The 25,092-nt window shown below is 40.9% G+C and overlaps 1 non-coding gene across 1 annotated transcript; it reads right to left on the bottom strand.

The window, feature by feature from the left end:
• Nucleotides 1-356: 356 nt before the first annotated feature.
• On the bottom strand, nt 357-459 carry Gm24851. Its single transcript, XR_003954752.1, has one exon. It is a non-coding gene; the product is annotated as a U6 spliceosomal RNA (small nuclear RNA).
• Between the last annotated feature and the right edge of the window lie 24,633 nt (nt 460-25,092).

Here is a 25,092-nt window from a genome sequence, read left to right as displayed (position 1 = left end):
CTCTCCTGTATACTTTATAAGGAAAGTATTTCTTCCAGTAGTCACTTCGAGAATGGCAGCCACTGTAAAACTAACACTCTCCTTATTCTGGGCTAAATGTGAGATTTGCTGAGAATATTTAGTGTTGGGGAGACCTCTTCCCTAGAGAACAGGAATTAAGCTCTGAACCTTGCCCTTGCCATGAATGACTGTTGCTTCAGACAGAGACAAGTTTGATCAATACTGAGTCCATGATCAGAAAGTATAATCAATAAAATCAAGTTTTATTACATGGTAATTGTGATGTTGAGAGTCTTTGAGTAGTTCTAGCTGAGTGGTTTTTGTTTTTGTATTTGCTTTTGTATTTGTTTTTTTTTTTTTTAATGGAACACTTCAGGAATTTGCATGTCATCCTTACATAGGGGCCATCCTAATCTCTGTATGTTCCAGTTTTAGTGTATGTGCTGTGGAAGCGAGCCCTAGCTGTGTGTTCTTACTAGAGGTTTGAATCCCTGGGTGAACTCATCACATTAAAGCCTACATCCTGGGACAAAGCAACCCATGGTTGTTAAGGAAAACATTGGGAATGGGTAGCAAGGCAAGTTCACGCTTCCTAGGAGTGAACCGCAGTAAACGGAGAGTATCCACCCGGCTGCAGTGCTTGCCTACAGCACACTTGGTTAAGCTGTGCATCGCAGAAGCAGTTACATCTGACAATAGTGTTAATTCCTCACACAAGTCCTACTGACAGACAGAGACAGCAACAACCCCTCAAAGAATTTCCTGGCTCACGTGTGACTGTGAGTTTCTTTTCCTTGGCTCCCCAGAGTTTTCACATATACCTTCATAGGTCATAAAACTCAATTTTCTTTCACAAAGATTGGTTTTGTGTCAGAGATCTGATGCCTTCTTCTGACCTCTCTGGGTTCCTACATACCCATGGTGCACATAAACTCAAGCACACACACACTTAAAATGCCTTATAAAAGAATAGCAACAAGGACATGAAAGATAATATCAGGTGCATTCTGAAATACCCTTGGCTAAGTTACCCAAGAAATAATGTGTAGATGTTCAAAACCTGCTGACTTGGGGTCACCACAGGGTTGGCGTTTCATTTTAGCCACACCCTTCCTGGCATTCTCTTTCTCTGTAATTAATGGTTAACAAAAATTGTCCATTGAAGTGTTAAAAATCCTAATTACTTGGTAGATTTAATGCATTTCTGATTAACTCAGAGTCACCAGTAGTGTGTTGGTGTCACATTAAGAAAAGCCCTTCTTGCCCTTCCGCTCAACTCGAGCCCCGGCTACCTTGCCAGCAGAGTCTTGCCCAACACCCGCAAGGGCCCACACGGGACTCCCCACGGGATCCTAAGACCTCTGGTGAGTGGAACACAGCGCCTGCCCCAATCCAATCACCCGGAACCTGAGATTGCAGTACATAGGGAAGCAGGCTACCCGGGCCTGATCTGGGGCACAAGCCCCTTCAGCTCCACTCGAGCCCCGGGCTACCTTGCCAGCAGAGTCTTGCCCAACACCCGCAAGGGCCCACACGGGACTCCCCACGGGATCCTAAGACCTCTGGTGAGTGGAACATAGCGCCTGCCCCAATCCAATCGCGTGGAACCTGAGACTGCTGTACATAGGGAAGCAGGCTACCCGGGCTTGATCTGGGGCACAAACCCCTTCCGCTCCACTCGAGCCCTGGGCTACCTTGCCAGGGGAGTCGCCTGACACCCGCAAGGGCCCACACAGGATTCCACAGGAGATCCTAAGACCTCTAGTGAGTGGAACACAACTTCTGCCAGGAGTCTGGTTCGAACACCAGATATCTGGGTAACTGCCCTGCAAGAAGAGAGCTTGCCTGCAGAGAATACTCTGCCCACTGAAGCTAAGGAGAGTGCTACCCTCCAGGTCTGCTTATAGAGGCTAACAGAGTCACCTGAAGAACAAGCTCTTAACAGTGACAACTAAAACAGCTAGCTTCAGAGATTACCAGATGGCGAAAGGCAAACATAAGAATCCTACTAACAAAAATCAAGACCACTCACCATCATCAGAACGCAGCACTCCCACCCCACCTAGTCCTGGGCACCCCAACACAACCGAAAATCTAGACCCAGATTTAAAAACATTTCTCATGATGATGATAGAGGACATCAAGAAGGACTTTCATAAGTCACTTAAAGAATTACAGGAGAGCACTGCTAAAGAGTTACAGGCCCTTAAAGAAAAGCAGGAAAACACAGCCAAACAGGTAGAAATCATTAAAGAAAAACAGGAAAACACATCCAAACAGATGATGGAAATGAACAAAACCATACTAGAACTAAAAGGGGAAGTAGACACAATAAAGAAAACCCAAAGCGAGGCAACGCTGGAGATAGAAACCCTAGGAAAGAGATCTGGAACCATAGATGCTAGCATCAGCAACAGAATACAAGAAATGGAAGAGAGAATCTCAGGTACAGAAGATTCCATAGAGAACATCGACACAACAGTCAAAGAAAATACAAAATGCAAAAGGATCCTAACTCAAAACATCCAGGTAATCCAGGACACAATGAGAAGACCAAACCTACAGATAATAGGAATTGATGAGAATGAAGATTTTCAACTTAAAGGGCCAGCTAATATCTTCAACAAAATAATAGAAGAAAACTTCCCAAACATAAAAAAAGAGATGCCCATGATCATACAAGAAGCCTACAGAACTCAAAAAAGACTGGACCAGAAAAGAAATTCCTCCCGACACATAATAATCAGAACAACAAATGCACTAAATAAAGATAGAATATTAAAAGCAGTAAGGGAGAAAGGTCAAGTAACATATAAAGGAAGGCCTATCAGAATTACACCAGACTTTTCACCAGAGACTATGAAAGCCAGAAGAGCCTGGACAGATGTTATACAGACACTAAGAGAACACAAATGCCAGCCCAGGCTACTATACCCGGCCAAACTCTCAATTACCATAGATGGAGAAACCAAAGTATTCCACGACAAAACCAAATTCACACAATATCTTTCCACGAATCCAGCCCTTCAAAGGATAATAACAGAAAAGAAGCAATACAAGGACGGAAATCACGCCCTAGAACAACCAAGAAAGTAATCATTCAACAAACCAAAAAGAAGACAGCCACAAGAACAGAATGCCAACTCTAACAACAAAAATAAAAGGAAGCAACAATTACTTTTCCTTAATATCTCTTAATATCAATGGACTCAATTCCCCAATAAAAAGACATAGACTAACAGACTGGCTACACAAACAGGACCCAACATTCTGCTGCTTACAGGAAACCCATCTCAGGGAAAAAGACAGACACTACCTCAGAGTGAAAGGCTGGAAAACAATTTTCCAAGCAAATGGACTGAAGAAACAAGCTGGAGTAGCCATTTTAATATCGGATAAAATCAACTTCCAACCCAAAGTTATCAAAAAAGACAAGGAGGGACACTTCATACTCATCAAAGGTAAAATCCTCCAAGAGGAACTCTCAATTCTGAATATCTACGCTCCAAATGCAAGGGCAGCCACATTCATTAAAGACACTTTAGTAAAGCTCAAAGCATACATTGCACCTCACACAATAATAGTGGGAGACTTCAACACACCACTTTCTTCAAAGGACAGATCGTGGAAACAGAAACTAAACAGGGACACAGTGAAACTAACAGAAGTTATGAAACAAATGGACCTGACAGATATCTACAGAACATTTTATCCTAAAACAAAAGGATATACCTTCTTCTCAGCACCTCACGGGACCTTCTCCAAAATTGACCATATAATTGGTCACAAAACAGGCCTCAATAGATACAAAAATATTGAAATTTTCCCATGTATCTTATCAGACCACCATGGCCTAAGACTGATCTTCAATAACAACATAAATAATGGAAAGCCAACATTCACGTGGAAACTGAATAACACTCTTCTCAATGATACCTTGGTCAAGGAAGGAATAAAGAAAGAAATTAAAGACTTTTTAGAGTTTAATGAAAATGAAGCCACAACGTACCCAAACCTATGGGACACAATGAAAGCATTTCTAAGAGGGAAACTCATAGCTCTGAGTGCCTCCAAGAAGAAACGGGAGACAGCACATACTAGCAGCTTGACAACACATCTAAAAGCCCTAGAAAAAAAGGAAGCAAATTCACCCAAGAGGAGTAGACGGCAGGAAATAATCAAACTCAGGGGTGAAATCAACCAAGTGGAAACAGGAAGAACTATTCAAAGAATTAACCAAACGAGGAGTTGGTTCTTTGAGAAAATCAACAAGATAGATAAACCCTTAGCTAGACTCACTAAAGGGCACAGGGACAAAATCCTAATTAACAAAATCAGAAATGAAAAGGGAGACATAACAACAGATCCTGAAGAAATCCAAATCACCATCAGATCCTTCTACAAAAGGCTATACTCAACAAAACTGGAAAACCTGGACGAAATGGACAAATTTCTGGACAGATACCAGGTACCAAAGTTGAATCAGGATCAAGTTGACCATCTAAACAGTCCCATATCGCCTAAAGAAATAGAAGCAGTTATTAATAGTCTCCCAACCAAAAAAAGCCCAGGACCAGATGGGTTTAGTGCAGAGTTCTATCAGACCTTCAAAGAAGATCTAATTCCAGTTCTGCACAAACTATTTCACAAAATAGAAGTAGAAGGTACTCTACCCAACTCATTTTATGAAGCCACTATTACTCTGATACCTAAACCACAGAAAGACCCAACAAAGATAGAGAACTTCAGACCAATTTCTCTTATGAATATCGATGCAAAAATCCTCAATAAAATTCTCGCTAACCGAATCCAAGAACACATTAAAGCAATCATCCATCCTGACCAAGTAGGTTTTATTCCAGGGATGCAGGGATGGTTTAATATACGAAAATCCATCAATGTAATCCATTATATAAACAAACTCAAAGACAAAAACCACATGATCATCTCGTTAGATGCAGAAAAAGCATTTGACAAGATCCAACACCCATTCATGATAAAAGTCTTGGAAAGATCAGGAATTCAATACCTAAGCCATACCTAAGCATGATAAAAGCAATCTACAGCAAACCAGTAGCCAACATCAAAGTAAATGGAGAGAAGCTGGAAGCAATCCCACTAAAATCAGGGACTAGACAAGGCTGCCCACTTTCTCCCTACCTTTTCAACATAGTACTTGAAGTATTAGCCAGAGCAATTCGACAACAAAAGGAGATCAAGGGGATACAAATTGGAAAAGAGGAAGTCAAAATATCACTTTTTGCAGATGATATGATAGTATATATAAGTGACCCTAAAAATTCTACCAGAGAACTCCTAAACCTGATAAACAGCTTCGGTGAAGTAGCTGGATATAAAATAAACTCAAACAAGTCAATGGCCTTTCTCTATACAAAGAATAAACAGGCTGAGAAAGAAATTAGGGAAACAACACCCTTCTCAATAGTCACAAATAATATAAAATATCTTGGCGTGACTCTAACTAAGGAAGTGAAAGATCTGTATGATAAAAACTTCAAATCTCTGAAGAAAGAAATTAAGGAAGATCTCAGAAGTTGGAAAGATCTCCCATGCTCATGGATTGGCAGGATCAACATTGTAAAAATGGCTATCTTGCCAAAAGCAATCTACAGATTCAATGCAATCCCCATCAAAATTCCAACTCAATTCTTCAACGAATTGGAAGGAGCAATTTGCAAATTTGTCTGGAATAACAAAAAACCTAGGATAGCAAAAAGTCTTCTCAAGGATAAAAGAACTTCTGGCGGAATCACCATGCCAGACCTAAAGCTTTACTATAGAGCAATTGTGATAAAAACTGCATGGTACTGGTATAGAGACAGACAAGTAGACCAATGGAATAGAATTGAAGACCCAGAAATGAACCCACACACCTATGGTCACTTGATCTTCCACAAGGGAGCTAAAACCATCCAGTGGAAGAAAGACAGCATTTTCAACAATTGGTGCTGGCACAACTGGTTGTTATCGTGTAGAAGAATGCGAATCGATCCATACTTATCTCCTTGTACTAAGGTCAAATCTAAGTGGATCAAGGAACTTCACATAAAACCAGAGACACTGAAACTTATAGAGGAGAAAGTGGGGAAAAGCCTTGAAGATATGGGCACAGGGGAAAAATTCCTGAACAGAACAGCAATGGCTTGTGCTGTAAGATCGAGAATTGACAAATGGGACCTAATGAAACTCCAAAGTTTCTGCAAGGCAAAAGACACTGTCAATAAGACAAAAAGACCACCAACAGATTGGGAAAGGATCTTTACTTATCCTAAATCAGATAGGGGACTAATATCCAACATATATAAAGAACTCAAGAAGGTGGACTTCAGAAAATCAAATAACCCCATTAAAAAATGGGGCTCAGAACTGAACAAAGAATTCTCACCTGAAGAATACCGAATGGCAGAGAAACACCTGAAAAAATGTTCAACATCCTTAATCATCAGGGAAATGCAAATCAAAACAACCCTGAGATTCCACTTCACACCAGTCAGAATGGCTAAGATCAAAAATTCAGGTGACAGCAGATGCTGGCGTGGATGTGGAGAAAGAGGAACACTCCTCCATTGTTGGTGGGAGTGCAGGCTTGTACAACCACTCTGGAAATCAGTCTGGCGGTTCCTCAGAAAATTGGACATAGTACTACCGGAGGATCCAGCAATACCTCTCCTGGGCATATATCCAGAAGATGCCCCAACTGGTAAGAAGGACACATGCTCCACTATGTTCATAGCAGCCTTATTTATAATAGCCAGAAGCTGGAAAGAACCTAGATGCCCCTCAACAGAGGAATGGATACAGAAAATGTGGTACATCTACACAATGGAGTACTACTCAGCTATTAAAAAGAATGAATTTATGAAATTCCTAGCCAAATGGATGGACCTGGAGGGCATCATCCTGAGTGAGGTAACACATTCACAAAGAAACTCACACAATATGTACTCACTGATAAGTGGATATTAGCCCCAAACCTAGGATACCCAAGATATAAGATATAATTTGCTAAACACATGAAACTCAAGAAGAATGAAGACTTAAGTGTGGACACTATGCCCCTCCTTAGATTTGGGAACAAAACACCCATGGAAGGAGTTACAGAGACAAAGTTTGCAGCTGAGATGAAAGGATGGACCATGTAGAGACTGCCATATCCAGGGATCCACCCCATAATCAGCATCCAAACGCTGACACCATTGCATACACTAGCAAGATTTTATTGAAAGGACCCAGATGTAGCTGTCTCTTGTGAGACTATGCCGGGGCCTAGCAAACACAGAAGTGGATGCTCACAGTCAGCTAATGGATGGATCATAGGGCTCCCAATGGAGGAGCTAGAGAAAGTAGCCAAGGAGCTAAAGGGATCTGCAACCCTATAGGTGGAACAACATTATGAACTAACCAGTACCCCGGAGCTCTTGACTCTAGCTGCATATATATCAAAAGATGGCCTAGTCGGCCATCACTGGAAAGAGAGGCCCATTGGACTTGCAAACTTTATATGCCCCAGTACAGGGGAACGCCAGGGCCAAAAAGCGGGAGTGGGTGGGCAGGGGAGTGGGGGTGGGTGGATATGGGGGACTTTTGGTATAGCATTGGAAATGTAAATGAGCTAAATACCTAATAAAAAATGGAAAAAAAAAAAAAAAAGAAAAGCCCTTCTTCCCCTTAGCATCTTTAAAGTAGACTGAGCCCTGATCCAGGTTCTCTGTTCATCCTCCCCATTGCATGCTCTGTCTGTCCATTGTATGAGTTCCAATCTGCGCCTGCTGGAAGGCTGTCATGTGGATCTGTCCCTCTGTCTGCTCCTAACAAAGGTCTTTGCTGTCTCTTTTATTGAACAGAACAGAAAGCATCACATGTGAAAGTAATGGAGTACTTAGAGAAGTCTTTAACAATGTTTTACAAGGGGCGAAGTCACTGACTCCAACTGACCCAGACAAACACTATTACCAACATCATTGCTTATCAAAAAGGATCTATATGTTGCCTTCAACATTTATGGTGCATAATTATCTATAAGGCTGCTTTCGGCCTATTTGCTGTTTCCAGGAAATAATTGTAGTGGTACACATTTACGGAGTCCCAGGCCAGGGGCACGGACAGTGCCTAATTTAAGATTACAGCTATGCCTTAGCTGAGGCAGTAAAACTTGATTACATGGGAATCCATGGCAAGGAAGGTTGATTCTTGTTCTCTAAAAGGCGAGGCAAATAGTCTGAGCACACAGTAGGACAGCAGTCTTAAATCTTAAATGATCTCAAGATGTATTATGAATGTGACTGTGAGGTCCAGCGCAAGCTCCTGTCCGTTATCATCTCATTGCATTGCCACGTTGACCCATGAAGAGTATGATGCTAATGTCGTTTATGGTAAGTCATCCCAACAGTAACTGAGCAAGAATCGTCTTGAATGTGTTTGCATTTAGGGAGGAAAAGGTCAGTAGAGGTTTTTCTTCTAAATCAATCCCTTTGACATTTTTTTTTACTGCAGTCAAATTGCTACTTTGAATTGCTATATAATTTTTGTTGATGACTGGGTTGGCTGTTGCTCCTGAACACTTCTATGTATTAAGTCAATATCAAATATTGGCAATGTGAACAACATATTTGCACCTTACTAGTACTGAAACCTGCCCAGACGCAGAGTGTTCCAAATCCATGGATGCTTTATTAGTCAAGATTTTAACTGACTGGAAAACAAATTGGAAATACTTGGAGTTAAAGGGGGCGACAGTTACTTTCTGCTGAAACTCTTATGTTTCTTTCTTTCTCAAATTCATGGAGGCTATAGCATTTCACTAGTCCATTACCTTACTGCTCCTACAGCATTGGACTTCTATCAGCAACTCACTTCTTAGACAAAAGTGGCTATCAAAGTTCCAGAAATTCTGATCTTATTATTGGTAGAAGGAAGAAAGATGGTTTCTTTTTCTCTTTTTTCTTTCTTTCTTTCTTTTTTTGAATCTCACAACTTGTTTTATGACAAGATCACTTAGTCAGAAGGCAACAGCAGGCAGGAAAATAAACTTTAAAAAGGTTCTGTGTTGGGTAGCCGTATGTAGAACTTAAAGGGGGAATCCTGTGACTATTAAAAATGAATGAGGCAGGTGTGGTGCTGTGGTGAATGCCTTTAATTTCAGTATTCTAGAGGCAGATGGATCTCTGTGAGTTCAAGGCCAGCTTGGTTTATGTAACAAGTTATAGGAGATCCAAGGCCACATAGAGAGAGACCCTGTCTCAAAACAACAAAAATCACAACAATATAAAAAAAATGACAAGAGTGAGTCCATGCAAAGGATCTGCTTTCAGTATCTGGAAATAGCATGTCAAGTCTTGAAAATGACGGTGCTGGCTGGACTCCAGGCCTTCTGGTATAATTGCAGTATGGCTCCATATGACTAAGAGGGAAAGAGTCTGCACGCTGTCTTCATGTTCACCACTTAGACAAAGAGCCCCTGCCCACTGGCTGTCACTTTGTCAGGATGTCTTAGATGTAATCTTTACAGAAATGTCATTCACAGTGCCACCATGAAAGAGTGGTCTGCACTGAAATCCTCTCTGTACTACACAGTTATACTCCAATTTTTTTTTCTTAGTGTCACAGAGTCTTCTTAAGGACGAACTACAAGTACCAGAGAGCATTTGTGAAATAATGCAACTCCTGCCACCCAGAAGTAAGGCTTAAAAAAGAGGGACTAGGATTTGTTTTAAAAAGGATAATACACCTACAAAGCCACTCCTGCACCCAAGCTTAGCTTAGGGACCATTGAAAAAGATAGAATGGAATGATTGTTAGGGACAGAGGACCAGGGGGGCTTCTGTGAGATTGTGTCTCATAAAAATGTCAGAAGCAACATCTGTAAAGTCTCACCAAAATGGCTGCCTAAACATGGAGCTGAGCAAAGACATCACTAACGGACATTCCAGGGCAGATGGGGAAAGACCGCAAGGCCTCACCCCTACACAGAGAGCCACAGGTAACTAAAGAACACCGAGAGTGAGAGGAATAGCCTTCTCCACAGAATGCAAACGGTCATCTCTGAAAATGTACACATGAGAACGTAGCAGGTTGTACTTAGGAATGTACATTGCACATTCATGTAACAAGGAGGGGTCTAGGGGAAGGTTTGGAGGAAGGAGGAGGAGGAAATGATGTAATTATATTACACTTTCAAAAATAAAATGTGTAATAATTAGAAATGAGTAAATATCATAAATAGCAACTAACCCCAAGCCAAAGAAGAGTCTCGTTCCTGTGACTAACGTCATCATCATTAGATCCTTAGGAGTCAAGAATAAGGTAGGCAAGATTCTGGTTCTCAATTCAGTATTTGAACTCTCTTTAAGAGAGAGATGACTTCCAGAGCATTTTAATACTAAGATGTATCAATATTGATGTTGAGGTTGGAATAATTCCCTCTGTGGGAGACTGTGAGCGCCTTACAGATCCTTAGCAGGGTCACATTGAAATGACCAAACATCTCCATATATGATTTCACCCTGGGTGCCCCAGAAATAAAACAAATATTGAAAGAATTAAAAGTCTTGATTAATGGGGAGAGGGCCTTTATTTCAATGCAGTTAGCAGAGTTTGGAGGAGTTTGAAATGGGGGAAAGACCTAAATGCCTATTTCTGGACACACAACAGGACAGCAAGGAAATAAAGTATGCCTCTTGAATCAGAGCGTTTTAAGTGACGTTAACCTGAAGAGGAGGAACAGATTCCAAAGTGCAGACCTTTTTATGACCCTTGATGCCCTCACAGCGTAGGGAACATCAGAAGTGGACAGAGGGCTTGTTCAAAAACAGATACAAAACCCCAACCCAGTGCTTCTAACTCACCACACCAGGCTACAAGTACGAGATGGAGGTTTAAATTGGCTTTTTTTTTTTTTCATAAGCCTTTGGGTGGTATTGATGGGTTGATGGGAAGAGTCTGGGACTGTGATTTAAACCACCACAGCACAGAGCATTCATTAAATCTAAATAGTGCTGTGCCTCTGCTACATTCAGGGAAAGGTAATATTTAGAGCCCGCCTACATCTCTGACAGAGATGCACAGTTCATCCAAATGCTTAATCTGCAACTACCATACAGCCAAATTCTGGAAAGTTCAAAGCGTCAATAAATTAACCATTTGGCTTGACTTTGATTGACATTGTATTCTGTATCAATCCAATCTTAGCCCATAGATGCAGTTTTACTTTCTGGTAATAATTCAGATTGAGAGGGCACCCACTACCTGCCATAGTAGATAGGTGACACTATTGTGAGAAGCCCAGTGTGGCCTTGGTGGGGACAGAGTGACTTGGTCCCTGTCCCTGGGACAGCCATGGTGTGAATTTCCGTGAGTGTTTATGGCTGCTGTGGTCGTAGGGCTTGTGTAATAATGTACATATTTCTCGAACCAGTACTAGCAGGGCAGGACTCTTTCCTTCCTAGGAATGTCCTCCCTGTTATGTTAATGACTTCATGATAATTAGAAACAGCACTAGTCCAGGAGTTGAGGGTGTGGTTATGTCTTGACAAAATGGTAAACCCTGGGACCCCCAGAACAGCCCTGAAATAGATCTAAGTACCTTGAGTTCGAAAACATATCATTTCTCAACTATGCAAAAAATAAGGATGCAATATGAATTATATGAGGGGCTTCATGAATCTAAAGGAACAAAAGCAACTGCACTGTGAGCCAACTTGTTAGAAAAATACTAAAGAAGAAGATAAAGGGATTTAGGGGTTGGTGATTGCAGGAGATCCCACCCAGCTAAGTTGTTTGTTTATGCTTTTTTTAAAAAGATTTTTATTTATTTATTATTATAAGTAAGTACACTGTAGCTGTCTTCAGACGCACCAGAAGAGGATGTCAGATTCCATTATGGGTGGTTGTGAGCCACCATGTGGTTGCTGGGATTTGAACTCAGGACCTCCGGAAGAGCAGTCAGTGCTCTTACCCGCTGAGCCATCTCACCTGCCCATATTTTGTTGTTGTTATTGTTTTGTTTGTTTTTGTTCTTGTTTTTGTTTTTGAGACAGGGTTTCTCTGTGTAGCCCTGGCTGTCCGGGAACTCACTTTGTAGACCAGGCTGGCCTCGAACTTAGAAATCCACCTGCCTCTGCCTCCCAAGTGCTGGGATTAAAGGCGTGCGCCACCACGCCCGGCCTTGTTTGTTTATGCTTACAGTAACAAATCAGGCAGATGGATTTCTGAGTTCTGGGTCAGTCTAGGACAGAGCAGGGTAAGGCCTAGGTGTGATGGAAATAGTAATTTCAGGGTAGGGTCCCACCCAACTAGTTTATCCTCTGTGCTTAATAAAGGCAGACAGACCTCTGAATTCTTTTGCAGTGTTAAGAGAAAATATGTGCTTGCTGTCTACTAAAAATCAAAGGTCTGGGTCAAGGGATGCTGGGTCATAGGATAATCAAAAGAAAGCCTGGGATAAATAACTGAACTGATATGTAAATAAAAAGCTGGACTTTTGATCGGCGTGGGATGCGCTAGGAGAAAGTAAGAGCAGTTCTGTTTTAGACTTTTCTCTAGAGAAAGCTGAGCTGTCAGGAGATCTCTGGAGGCCAAAAACAGCTCTTCAAGAATTTTTTCTAACAGGATTTTTTGACTTGGTTGGAAGATCCAATAATTTTTATAGCAGCTTTTCTGACTTTGGTCAGAAAAACCCATGAGCTATCTAGATAGCTTTTAGAATTTTTACTAGCAGAGAAAGCTGTCTCACCCAGAGAATTTTTTAGAATAGCTGTCTAGAGCAGAGCAGAAAACACACACACACACACACACACACACAGAGAGAGAGAGAGAGGGAGAGAGAGAGAGAGAGAGAGACTGTGTTTCTCTTTATATACAAGCTTAGCTTTGCATTTGTTACTTCAGATAAACTATTTCAGACTAAAGACTAGATGATCTCTCATTTAGAAGGATTATATTTTTGTGCTTCAAGGCAAACAGCATCTCAGGTGGTGCCAGAAATGTGCAGAACCATTAGTCTTAAAAGCATCTTCAAGATAAAAGCACGGTACTGTATTATGCATGATGATGAAGAAAATGAAAACTTCAAAGGAAATAGGGTGAGAGTCTGACTCTGAAATTGACTTCATTTCACACAAAAGAACACTCGTTCCTTTTTTAAAAAAATGAGCAAGAGGGCTTATCTGTTTGTGCCAGATAACCAATTTTATGCCAATGTGGTCAAATAAACACTGAATTTTGAAATTTTGATGATGTGAGGTAGAGAGCTGGAGGTGGCTGCAATGTGCTGCAGCCCTGTAAATATGAAAGTTAATTGTCCAAGTAAGTGGTCAGTCGATCACAAATGCAACTGTGATCATATTCATTAGTAATAATTCACCACATCTCAAGGTAGAGAAACCAGGTCTGTGAATAATAAAACCCTGCCACTTCCAGATATATTGTAATGTGCACAAATCTCAGGCCAGCCTTGCCTAGGTTTTACTGAAAGTTTGTTTATAGGCTTGAAGATGTGAAAACTGACTGGTATGTTTGACATAGCACAAGTGGTAGGCGAAGGCAAATAGTCACAGATGAGATGAGACAAGAGGTGCTCTCTTGCTCTCTGTCTCTCTGTCTCTGTCTCTCTGTCTCTCTGTCTCTCTGTCTCTCTCTGTCTCTGTCTCTGTCTCTCTGTCTCTCTGTCTCTCTGTCTCTCTGTCTCTCTCTCTCTCTCTCTGTATCTTTCTTTCTTTCTCCTCTCTGCAACTGAGAAGGCATTTCCTCCATCTGCCATGACAGATATTGCTTTGTGGGATGCCTCCGTCGTGTTCCACTGGCTCCCACTGCATTTAATGTTTCTGACATGTACCATCTACTGCTTATCACTTAAGGTCACTTCTCTCAAGATACTTAAAATATTTTATTTTGAATTTTAGGAACTTTTTTTCTGAGACAAATTTCCTTTGTTTATTTCTGGTTGTCTGGAACTAGCTCTGTAGTCCAGGCTGGCCTAGAACTCACGGATCTGCCTGCCTCTGTCTCCCAAGTGCTGAGATGAAAGATGTGTGCCAGCATCGACTGACAATTTTTGGAATTAATGAAATGATGGAGAAGACAGATTTGAGGGTCTGTATGCATCCACCATGTAGCAATTTCCTCTGTGGTGCATATGCTAATGTTAATGATGTCATACTGAACATGGTTATTAACTAAAGTACACATTTAATTAAGATTTCCTTAATTTTCCCTCTTACCCTCCATCTCCCCCGCACCATCCCATTGTGAGCCCACCATCAACAAGAGGTGTATGCATCTTGTACTCTCAGGTTCCCGGGAATGGGGCAGTTTTCTACTAGATTCTGCAACCCTGCATCTAGATATCTGGGCCCGTGTGTTCTGAATGTGGAAGAAACAGCAGCACCATATATCAATTGCTAGTCTGAGCACCCAGACTCCGTTCTGAGCATATATGATATGCCAAGTAAGGCTTACAACCAGCCCTTTATCCCAGTAACACGTCAGATGACTCCAAATGGTGAGACACATGGCAAGGATGAAGACCACCATGGAAGTCAGGTTGGCTCCCTGTGTGGTATAAAATAGTTATTTCATTTAAAGTAGTGCTACATGAGATAGCATAAAAGGGAATAATTACTTAATATAAATAAGACTGCTGAGAGCCTGATTTTGTACAGAATCCTATGTGTTCCCTCCAGTGGACATTACTTCCCACCCCGAGACAAAGGGGATGCACCCCCTGCTGGGCTGGACACCCTTGTGTCATCAGATGAGGGCTTAGTGTGGTGTCCATGACCATAGTGAATTCAGCCTTAGTAAAGGTAAGACATCTTGGATCCTGTGGTTCACAAGACCCACTCCAGAACCTGGACTTGTTGCAGAACCCTCCTTATTTTGTCACCTGCTCAGATGTAGAAGCCTTCCAATGAATAACCGAGTCAATGGGGGTCACATTCATGTATTCTTCCCAGGATTCAATGGGGCTCATCAAGCATTACACCGTGCACATGAAGGTAGCTTGTAAAGGTGTAATAACTTGATGTTTTACTTAATAGAATTATGGTAAATGCCTTAGACCACATGGACTGCACTAAAGGCTCAAAACTGTGGACTCTTCTTTAGAAATGTCATTGGGGTATTAGCTGTAATTTCATATGCAGAAAAAAATCCCTGCCCTTTGTGATAAGCATGTCTTATCAAGTCCTCAAGGGTATTTACTTCAGTCTTTCTCTTGAGTCTAATAGCCAGGCTGGTGCTAACTAGCAGAGCATCATGCTGTGTGAAAGAAAAATAAATATAAGGGGTCCCTGTGGGTTGCGTTATGGCAGAGAAATATGCCCTGGGATGAAGCAACTCAAGTGTCCCTTGGATGAAAACGGCAGTTCTAATTAATAGAGGAGTTTAATTTGTCAAAAATGGTAGTCACGCAATAGATCGCAAGAGCAGAGCTGGTTCTCAGCAGTAAAGAAAGTGATTCGGTGCTCGGGGAGGAGCCACCCTGGTGCACAGTTGGCTACTGTCATTATCTCAGACCCATTTGTCTTTGCCCAGGCCACACGGGCAAACGCGGATGTGTGAAGAGTCAGCTCTCCAGAATCCTCTGTGCTTCAGGCTTCGTTCAGGGACACGGGGCTACTTTTGATTTACCGTTTATATCGAGAGACCTTATTCCAGAGGCTTCTTGGCTTTTTTGACTAAATAGCTCTAGCTTCATGTTTTGAAAAAAAAAAAATCACTTGGAGATTCAGAAATAATGAATGGGAGAATTCCAAATGTGCATTCAGAGTATGGCTAAGATCCAGCAGACCTACTGTGAGAAAGACAGAAATTAAAGCTCCAGGTATCCTTACACTGTCTCCAGCTGAGAGATCCCTGTGGCCTCCAAGGTCCTCAGGGAGTAGAGAACCGTTCCAAAGAAGCCTGCATCTTCCTGCAGGAGGCGACAGAAGGACGGTCCTTTCCCATGGCTTACTGCATCTTCTTAATGCTTTTCAAGTGAATGCGCCCATCTTTTCCTTCCCACACAGGGCTCTGTTCTGAGTGTGCGCAGTGGATCAACTTAAGGCGTTCCAAAGCTAAGACTTGGTTGTGGTTGACCCCAAAGCAACTCTGTTTACTGAAGGGACTCGCCTGGTCCCTTTAGCATAACAAATGAATCATTCCAAACTGTGCCACCCGTGCAGCTGCTTAAGTTGACAGCCACATCCAAATTTCCTCTTGAGATGAACCTTTGTTCTAGACCTAAGCCATCACCACCATTGAAATCAGAAGTTGCATTTCTACGAAGCAGCCCCGACTGCCTCTCTATCAGGCAACAAAAGCCAACTACCTTGATTGCACTGGTATGATTGCAATCATGATGGATTCTCACTGAGTCTGTCAAGGTAGACTCCTTAAAGCCTTTCCAGTAAAATGATAAGGAGCCAATGCCAAATCTTTGTATTTCTGTCTTAAAAAACCTTTCCTATTGCTATCTCAAGTTCATCACATAGATTCGTCAGTTCAGATCAAACCTCAGTCATACCTGATTCCCTGGACTAACATGCCGGACTTAGAATCTCCAGTTAGTTCGCTCAGATCAAGGACATTGGACTTATGATACACTTTCCTTCTTGGTTTGTTACAGTTACAATCTGTTTCCTGTGTAACGCCCAGGTAACTGCAACTCTAACACCACGTGCTTTCTGGGACAATACTGGGGGTGCAGTGTCTGAGCAAGAAACATGGCTACCATCAACAGTGCCTGTGCTGAGCCCTTGTCCTCTGCAGCAGCTGTGTGTCGCCTTGAGTAATACTGAGAAAAACATGGCTTCCGTGATTAATGCTTCCTTGCATACGATGCTATTGTGCTTGTGAAATGATATAAACAATGGCTTTTGAAAACCGATTCAAAGACGCTTGAACAGAAAAATATAGTCACCATGGGATGCAGGGTTGAAGTATTCGGCTTTGTGAGATGCATTATCCCAGTTCTGTGTATAATTTTGTTATGGCTTATTTCCCTGTCAGGGGCTAAAATCGCTGCCCTGTGGTTTCTCACAGGGGTGGCTTCTGCTGGTTACGGTGCACCAGCTACTTTCTTTCTTTTTATTTCCATTACATGTCTGTTGCCATGTCATTAAAGTGCCATGGTACATCATACATCGATCAATGTGCAACGGCTCCCTTTGCCCTAACTTCTTGTTTTGTTTTTGTTTTGTTTTGTTTCTTATAACTCTTCCTATATCTTTTTGTCTTGCTTGTAGCTTATAAGTCTTCCTTTTTTAGCTTTTCAATACAGTCAGTATGGAAGAAGTCCAGAACTGAATTTGATTTTTAAAAACTGTATGACAGTGTTGGCCTCTAAAAGAGAAGACCTGTCTGTTTCCATTCGGTATATTGATTCATTTAAATAGATCCTTTATCTTACTTAATTTGAAAAAGTAAATTATACAATTATTCAAAAAATGAAAATTTATTATAGCAATCATATTATAATATAATTTAAAGTTTAGACAATTGCAATGCCTAAGCAAAAGTAGGGATAACAGGAAGATAAGAAATAAAAAACAAAACTAAAAGGCCTTTACTTCTCCCTGCAAACACTAGGACTATTCAAACTGAGGGATACCTTCTGCCTTTCTACGTATTGTTAGGCAGCACGGGGCTCAGACTGTCCACAGTATTTTCCTTCACTTAATTATTTATACCATGAGTGTTTCTCCATATCATTATATATCCACCAACAGGCTGGTCAAACCCAAGGCCTTGTGCACATCAGCATGTACCTTACATCCAAGCTACAGCCCAGCCCTGTAAAGAAATACCATTTTGTTTTGTTTATTTTACTAATTTATAGCTCATGAAACTGTGAGATCTTTCCTGTTATTTATTATTGTAAATATAGCTTTCAAGGCTTTAAATTATTTTTTTTAGACTCCAGAAATAGCATTGTTCTAAGACAACAACAAACAGTGGTTTTGTCTGTGGTTCTGGGATTGCATGTATATTCACACACTTCCCACTGCTGACCCCAGGGTGTTTCTGGGAAGGGTATTTGACATATCGCGCATATCCCTTTTTCGAGACAGCAAGCTAGTTCATGTTCCTAATGTAGTGAAACTAAGGTCAAATATTCAATTTGGTTTCAAACTGAACAAAACTTCAGCCCTTTGTCCTCTCTTTTGACTCAATTCCCAGACAGTGTCTTGTGCATGCACAAAGAAGTCCACAGATAAAATAAGTCATTGAATTATCCCTATGAAAGCAACCATGCTAAAATAGAAAAATTAAAATTATTTTGCATGCAAGAGGATGTCTTTATTCAAAACAATGAATTGATTACTCCTGAGTCATTTTGTGAAAGATACCAAAACGAAGCAGCCTGCCAAGTAAAAGTTGTATGTTGCTTTTGTAACACCAAAGACATCCTTCATATAGGGATCTTTTCTTCTAGTTGATTACCTGTCTACAATTTGAAATAACAAAAATGTGGGAATGTATGCTCTTAGTTCAAGTCCAGTCAGGTTCACCGTGCCCACCAAATTCAGCAGGCATCTCTAATACACACGAGACTCTTGCTAGTCCGTTAGTGACCATGGAATAAACTAAGAACTGACAACACGGCACATTTGTAAGGATATTTGTTAACATTAAAGTTAAACTATATAAACAAATACATGATGGTTTTGAGGATGATGTTTTTTTTCCCTAAACATTCTCTCCAGACTTGATGAATGGAGTAAACAGAATTTAGACAAACAATAAAGTAATTGACCAAAACGTCTGAAAATGAAGAAGAAAAATCCTACTGAGAATAAACACAGAGGCAGCCTTCAAACATTCAAACAAACCACTTCTCAAACTTAGTGTGCTTATATCACTGATAAAGAAACCTGGGCGGGGGAGAGAGAAAACACAAGTATTTTTATTGGCAGAAATTTCAGCTTTGACGTGGTAACCATTTGTGGAAGAGAATTTGGATTCAAGACTGCCCAAATCACAGTATTTGTAAGCACACTAGCATCCCCACTGGAATGCGTTTTTAAAAATCTGTGTCTTAGAAGTGCAAATTAGATCCAGTACATAAGATATTCAGCAGGATAAAGGCAACTCAAAACAGAGCATCCGAACAACAAATTATCATTTCTGCATACTTTGACTCCATGGCTCTCAGCTGATGTAAAAAGACATGTTGAAAATAACCACACGTACAAGTCCATTGAAGCATTTTCACAACAAACCAAAACTGGAAATGATCTAAATTTCCACCAACTTTTGGTGTATCCATACAAATGATTTCAGTAATAATAAAGGCACACACAACATCACTGGATGTGAATGGGAGGAGATCAGCCTAAAACAGCACATGGGACCTGATTGTGTTTATATGGAGTTCCAAGCTGGCGAACCAAGATGTCTGGATAGTAATTAGAAGGAAGATGTGTGTCTGCTGAGAGTTTCAACTGTAGAAGAGCAAGAACACAATAGAATTTCTTTACTCTTAAGCAAGTTTATAGGCGTACATAAAATATATGGCATTTTACATCTCCTGTGTACAAATAGTTTGGGGCCACTAAGACGGCTCAGTGGGGAGACGTTCTCACAAGCCTGATGTTACTTAGTCCTATTTCCAAAACCCATGGTGGAAAGAGGGAACAAACCCCTGAAAGTTGTCCTTTGACCTCAGCAAGCACACCACCTAGCATACACACTCACATGTGCGTGTGTGCGCGCGCACACACACACACACACACACACACACACACACAGATGCATGCACCCACACCCCTGCACAAATTCTAAATAAAATTAAAGTTATTTATTTATTTATATAAATAAATGTATAATAGTTTTGATTACATATAGGTACACATATTATATATATAGTTAGAACACCTATTGTATACAGACTTCTATTAAAATGGATATGCTAAATATATTTAAATTATACTCCAACTAATTGTTATTTATGTAAAGAACATTTACATAAAGTCAATATTAGCAGGCAGGCATTTATCAGGGCCAACTTCATGATGGGGTTTAGTCTCATCTATGTAGCAAGCCAGTTCCTGGAAATGTATGCTGTGATGCCAGAAGAAAATACCGTGTGGATACAGCACACAAAGCTCACACTTATAAAGGGCTTAGCCCAGCAATCAGCAGCTACCATGCCACAAAATTTGCACAACGATCCCAAGGACTGCATGAGCAGTGTTGGGCATCATGGAGGGCATCATCTTCTAGCCTGGGTACATGATTGCTATGTGGCCGTATAAACACTGGGAAGATGGAAAGCATTTTATGATCCCTCTTTCTTTACCTACTTCTGGAGTCTGTTATCTTTTCCATAAGGAAAATTGGAAACCATGTACTTTCCTGCCTCCTGTTCTATTCCTGAGCTTTATACAGGGGTCAGAGAATATAAGGAGAAAAGCCAGAGAGATTCAGGACCATGGTTCTCATTGCTCCCACTGGAAACTAAAGATGAGATTTGAGCATCCATTTTTCAATTTGCTCAGCCAAGGCTGTACTGCTAAGGGGTTAGATCTAACTTTTAGTAGTCATCTTGTGGTCCTATGTAGTAAAAATATTTATACAATCTTTCATCTATTTGTAGTATGAGATATTGGGAAGGTTACGAAGAAGTTATGGATAAACATCCATTTGCTAATTTCCACTGTAAACAATCTAATCACTTGTCATTTATGTTTCAAAATACATGATAATTTACCCAAAAAATTAGAGTTACCAGGAGTGATAATCCACATTTCAGTTGTGTTATTATTTTTCTGTTTTCTTCTTGACATTCAATAGTTCTTTCCAAGAGCAGCATAGGGAGTGAATAAACAGAACCTAGTCTATTTTGCTAAAAATTAAAAATTAAAAAAAAATAACTGAAGAGAAAATTTAGTGGTCTTCATGGTCCTAGGATAATAATCCTGATCCTAGTGAATGCATTTGAATTGAATATAACCTGAGTCATATATTCTTTTTCACAAAGAATTTATTCAGTTTACTCTGATGCAAACAGAAGTTTATATTTTGCCATTGAACTCCCAGTTAGCTGTGTTCTCTGACTTAATTTTACCTTCCAGAGTGAAGGCAGCTCAGCAGTCCATCAATGGAAATCACAGATTAGGATCAGGACACTTCAGCAATGAAGTTCTACCTTTGCCAAAAGGATGGCATCTGGGAGCTCTTGTGTTTCACACCCAGCACCTGGTAACAACACATCTGCAGCTACCCATACCTGCAGCCGCTGCATTTTTCCTTCAGTTCTGCAGCAAACTTTATGAGCCTCACCTTCCAGATTTAATATGGCCTTTGAATGTTTTGCTTTTAGAACTTTGATCTTTCATTATTAGAGCTCTAATTTTAGACACACACATGGCCTTACCTTCAAATAATAATGATGGCATTTTTTTTTATTGTGTTCAATGTTAAGTCCATGGGAAGGCTATCCCGTGAATGTTGTTGACTTAATGAGAACTGGATGAGGCAATTTAGAAAAGTACTTAGTGTATAGATGGGCATGCTGTAAAGAGTGATTACACAGAGCTGTTGTGTGATGACATTTCCCAGGGGAGGGGCTTTGCTTTATATATAATAATTAGAACCGGTCATGTCATTGTTGTCTAAATACATTTGGCATAATTCTATAGGAACAATTTAAAGTCTGAACATATATGGTGGTTTTTCTTTTCTTGGAGATACGACTCAGCCCTGAAGTATACGTGCTGCCTTTGCAGAGGACCTATGTTTGGTCCCCAGAGCCTATACCAGTAGTCCAAAATCACCCCTAAGTTCAGCCCTGGGAGATCCAATGGCCTCTTCTAGCCTCTGAGGCCACCTTCAAGTCATATACACATACATGTAGGTGAGCATTCATACACATAAAATGAAAATAATTTTTAAAGGCTCTAAGGTTTTATGTGGGTTTCTGGTTTGTTTTTTTGTTTGTTTGTTTGTTTGTTTTATGTATCTACTACCTAGAGCAGGGGTGAGTTGTGCGTGGTTCCCTGGTCTCCATTGTCTGGTCCACTGCTCACCCTCTCATCCTGGGGAAAATTTTGGGACTCCAGGAGTGCTCTGCTTCCCTGCAGGAGAACAAGGAACATCCAACTTAGACCCCTCTCCCACCAACACTTCCCCTACCTGCCAGTAGGATTCACTTGAGGCACAGCCAGCCTAGGTGAGTTGCTCTGTCCCCTGACCTCCATCATCTGGCCCACAGTTCTCCATGCCTTCCCAGGAACATGCAACTTAGAACCTTCTCCAACCAATCCCCCGCTAGCTGGATCCACCTGGGCCATAACCAGAGGAGATGAGCCATGGCCTGTCCCCTGAGATCCATTGACAGGCTCTGCCTGCTTACCCCAGGAGTCCTGCTGGCATCAGGAACATCCAGCCAACACCAGGAACAACCAGATAGTTAAAGGACAGCATAAGAACACAATCATCAAGAGGCAGAAAGGTACAACACCACCAGAGCCCAGCTGTCCTGCTACAGCAAACCCTGGATATCCTAACACAGTGGAAGCAAAAGAAGATAGCCTTATTTCCAATCTAATAAAGATGATAGAGGCCTTTAAAGAGGAAACTAAAAATCTCTTGAATAAATACAATAAAATATAATCAAACAGGTGAAGGAAATAAAACTGTCTAAAACCTAAATGAAAATAAAAGTAATAAAAAAATACAAATTGAGGGAATTCTAGAGATGAAAAACCTAGAGAAGAGAACAGTTACTACACATGCAAACATCACCAACAAATGACAAGAGATTGAAGACAGAATCTCAGAAATAGAAAATACGATTGAAGAAATCAATACAGCGGTCAAATAAATGCTAAATCTAAAAAGTTCATGACATAGACATCCAAGACATCTGGAACACTATGAAAAAATCAAACTTAAGAGTAATATAAATACAAGGAGAAGATTCTTAACTAAAAGGCCCAGATAATATTTTCAACAAAATCATAGAAGAAAATTTCCTGAACTTAATGAGAGAGATACCTAAATACATGCAAGAAGCCTACAGCATGCCGAATAGATTGGACCAGAAAAGAAAATCCTCCTGCCACATAATAGTTAAAACACTAACTGTACAGAAGAAAGAATATTAAAAGCTGCAAGGGAAAATGGACAAGTAATGTATAAAGTTAGATCTGTCAGAATTATACCAGACTTCTCAACAGAGACTCTAAAAGCCAAAAGGGCCTGGGCATATGTCTTGTAGAGTCTAAATGATGTCATTTCAGACTACTATACCCAGCAACACTTTCAATCACCATAGAGGGAGAAATCAAATATTCCATGACAAAACCAGAAAATGTGGTTCAGTTACACTATGAAATACTACTCAGCTATTAAAAACAAAGACATCATGAAATTTCCAGGCAAATGGATGATGGAACTAGAAAATATCATCCTGAGTGTAGTAATCCAGACCCATAAAACCACTAATACTATGTACTCACTTATAAGTGGACATTAGCCATAAAGTACAGGATAACCATGCCACAATCCACAGCCCAAAGCAACCAAAGGAAGCTCCAAGGGAGGAGCTTTGAAATAAAAGGGAAATAAAATAGACACTGGAGGTAGATGGACAGGGGAAACTGGGTAGTAGAGGAGGTGAGGAGAGGAACTGGGGTTGATATTAGGTGTGGAGAACAGATTTGGTAAGGGCTAAGAGAGACTGGAAATCAGTGTAGGGCATCTCTGGGGCTTGCTGGAGACCTGAGATGGGTCGGCTCTCTGGAGTCTATATCCCTAGCAGAGAATCCTAGAAACAGAGGATATGGAGACTGAAGTCTCCTCCTATAGCCAGGCAGGTCTTCCAGTGGAGGAAGGAGGACATCAACCCACCCACAAAACCTTCAACCGAAAACTTGTCCTACCAACAAGATGCATAGGGATAAAGATGGAGCAGATACTGAGGGAATAGCCAACCAATGGCGCCCGACTTGAGACTCATCCCATGACGAGATCCAACCCCTGACACTATTAATGATGCTCTGCTGTGCTTGCAGACAGGAGTCTAACATAACTGACTCCCAAAAGGCTTCATCCAGCCGCGGATGAAAACAGATGCAGAGACCACAGCCAAACATCAGGCAGAGCTTGAGAAGTTGGGTGTAAGAGTGGGGGATAGGATTGAGGGAGCCAGATAGGTCAAGCTCACCCCAGAAGACCTACAGAGTCACCTAACTGGACCCATGGGTTGCTCACAGAGACTGAACCACCAACCAAAGAGCATGCAGGGACTGGACCTAGATCCCCTACTTGTTTGTAGCAGATGTGCAGCTTGGTCTTCATGTAGATTTTCTAGCAATTGGAGAAGGTGGGGTGTCTCTGATTCTGTTGCCTGCCATTGGGTCCCCTTTCCCTAGCTAGACTGCCTGGTTGGGCCTCAGTGAGAGAGAATGTGTTTATTCATACTATGACTTGATGTCCTAGGGAAAGTGGTACCCAGAGGGGGCTTCCTCTTCTCTGAGGGGAAAGGGAGGGGTAACTGTGGGAGGGACTTGTGAAGGTGGGGCTGGGAGGAGGGAGGAGCTGTTACTGAGAGACTGAGGTGTAAAGTGAATAAATAAATAAACTAATGAAAAAAAAATCTACTATCTAATCTCAACTTGGTTAGTAATTTCTTTTCAATATATTATTCATATATATTTCATTTTCATATATACACACATACACACACATAATCCAAAGTTCTTACATTCTTGAGTTCTAGAGAGTTAATGCCCTCTTCTGGCCTCTGGGACTGCATACATGTGATGCACCTACATATCAGCAACATACTCATACAAATCAATGTAAGATGAATTATTTGGAAATAAACATAAAACAAGTATATCCTGAACAATTAGTCAAAGTCAATACAGCAATTTATTTAACAATATGCCTTGGGGGTTACATGCATTAATCCATTAAATGACTTATTTATAAAGGTTAATGTACATATAAGTATAAATCATAACATTCTTACACTAGGGTCTAACAGTCCAGCTGGGACAGAGACTTGAACAAAGGAAGACCGGAAGTGACATAGTAAGTACTACTATAGTGATCTACAGGGTGCCTTGGAAACACAGAAAC

This window comes from Mus musculus, chromosome 3 (assembly GCF_000001635.26).
Source record: "Mus musculus strain C57BL/6J chromosome 3, GRCm38.p6 C57BL/6J".
Classification (NCBI taxonomy): domain Eukaryota; kingdom Metazoa; phylum Chordata; class Mammalia; order Rodentia; family Muridae; genus Mus; species Mus musculus.
The sequence above is the reverse complement of the archived record's forward strand: the minus strand, read 5'-3'. Positions and strand labels throughout refer to the sequence as shown.